Source organism: Chaetura pelagica, unplaced genomic scaffold (assembly GCF_000747805.2).
Source record: "Chaetura pelagica isolate M959 unplaced genomic scaffold, ChaPel_1.0 scaffold802, whole genome shotgun sequence".
NCBI lineage: Eukaryota > Metazoa > Chordata > Aves > Apodiformes > Apodidae > Chaetura > Chaetura pelagica.
In genome coordinates, this window is record NW_009952432.1 from 5,230 (window position 1) to 7,890 (window position 2,661).

Consider the following 2,661-nt stretch of genomic DNA (forward strand, 5'->3'; position numbering starts at 1 on the left):
CACACACACACACACACACACACACACACACACACACACACACACACACACACACACACACACACACACACACACACACACACACACACACACACACACACACACACACACACACACACACACACACACACACACACACACACACACACACACTCCTCACACTCACACGCACTGACCTCGGGCTGCCTCCCTCCTCCCTTTGGTCCTCAACCCTCTTCCTCAAAAGCACCTTTTGCATTCCCTCCCTAAAGGACACCTTCTCACTATATACATATTTACATCCCTGGTAGCCATTCACGTTTGCGTTTTCCCTAAACATCATCCCTCAGTTTGTGTTAACCCTTAATAAACCAATTAATTCATAAACCAAGCCTTGGCTTTAGAGGCAGTTTCTGAGCATGGTGGGGGTGCTTTCTAACCCCCACCCTGAAACCCGGCCCCGCGGTGCCCGCTCCTCCGCGAGAGGCAGCGCCACGTGGGACCCTTGGGCTCATTCACAAACCCCTCCACATCAGTGTTGTTAGAAATGAAACGTAGTGTTGTTTTTGCATCCTAGTGTTAGAAGCAGAGTGTTGGGTTTAGTGTTGTTTTGTTTGGTTTAGTGTTGGTTTTGCATCTTAGTGTTAGAAGCATATTGTTGGGTTTTTTTTATATACCCTAGTGTTAGGAATATAATAGTTTGTTTAAGAGAGAAGTGAGATATCTGCACATTCCAATGACACCTGGGGTGGTTTACAGTCCAAGAAACTGAGGGAGTGAATTGGGCTCCATCTGGGGGATCTGAACATGGAGCAGGATTTATGGCCAAGATAAGATAGAACAAAGTCACTTCTACCTTGCTCCTTGGGGGAGGATGACACCAGTAGGTGTAGATTATCTTGGTGATTGGGAAGACAGCCAAGGGGGCAAGAAAGGTCAGAATTATGCCTTAAAAGGTAAAAAGTAACCTGCTCAAATGGAATGTGTAAACAGGGGTGGGAAACTTATAGGATAATTTGAAGCGTCGGATGGGCTGTGAACCCTGGAGTGCCCAGCCAGTGGGGAAACAGGGGAGGGAAATTTGCGTCGGGAATAAGAATAGGCAATATAAACCGTCATTCACCTGACTATGTGTGTGCCTGCTTGTTTAGGTCACCCATTCTTGCAAGAATGTAAATAAACTGTGCTTCGTTGAAGGATCTGGGTTGGCCTGTTCATTGGCATGACAAACGTTTCTCACAGTGGGGAAGTCACAAAAGCACCTGACACCAGTAGCCCCCCAGTATTGGCTCATGACATAGAGCCAAGGGAAGGAGAAGTGGCTCAGGCACCTCCCAGAGATGTCTGGCCATCACAGACACTGTCCCCATCCCACCCATCACTGCGGCAGAGCTCAGTGAAAGCTGCAGTGGCCTCTGCATGATGGAGCTGGTTCAGCTCCACTGGGGCACTTTCACTTGCTAACAACCTTTGAGCAAAACTTCTGCCACAAACTCGGGCTGTAGCAAAGTTCTAGGCACAATAACCCCAGGAAGTGGCTTCCGGGAGGCAGGGATGCACCGAAGCCCCCCCAGCTCCCTGGTCTTGCTCTGACTTGTTGGGTGTCTCAGCCTCCTTGTAGCAGGAGCTCTGGGAAAAATTCAGACCCAGGGTTGTTGGCAGTGACTGTGAAAATAATTTAATAATAACAATAATAATGATATTAAAAAATGATGACATCTCAAGAGAAGAAATAAAAACAATAAAAAAGTAAACATCAGTCCCTTCCAACCTGGCATCCTGGGATTCTGTAATTCTAGCACACGACACAGCAGTGCAGGATCTCAGACTAATGTCTCACCTAAACCTCCCCTCTCCCAGCTGGAAACCCTTCCCCCTGCTCCCATCCCTGCTCCTGCTGCCCAGACTCTAGCCAAGCCAAGGGTGAAATGTAGCAGAGAAAGGAGAATTTGCTGCTGTTTGGAAACTGCTTTGTCATTCACGCTGCTGCCCTTAGAATTAGTGAGTTAATCTTGAGCTGCCCCACAGCTCTGACATCTCCTCCAAACAAACACCTGACAGGAGAACAGACACAACACTGGGCAATGTGTCCAAGGTGTCATCAGCACCCAGGGGGTTAAAACCCCTCGACTGGTCCCTCTCTAATTGCACCTTCAGTGCTGGGGGAAAGGCAGAGCTCCCTGCTGGGATTTGTGCCTCAGACAATAAATAAACCTCTCCCAGTCCCAGGGTGCCTGCATGGAAACCTGCAGGAGGCTGGTGAGTACCCAGGGCTGGGGCAGCAATTCCTTGCTCTGTGCTGAGACCTTTTGTGCCATCAGCCCTGGGCAGCGAGTGAGGAGCAGCCCCAGGGAGTGGAGCTGGGAACTCTGATCCAGGTCCCCCTCTTCTCCATGGGAGAAGGAGCTTTCAGGGGCAGCAGCAGCAAGAGAGGCAGCTGGCAGGACAGAGGTGGGGTGAAGGAAGAAGAAGATCAGGAATTTCCCTGCCTGGGATGTTTAACATTGTAGTCAATGGGGCAGAATCTGGTTGGAGGTCTGTGACTAGTGGAGTCCCTCAGGGGTCGATACTGGGACCGGTGTTGTTCAACATCTTCATCAACGACCTGGATGAGGGTATAGAATGTACCCTCAGCAAGTTTGCTGATGACACTAAGCTGGGAGGAGTGGCTGACACACCAGA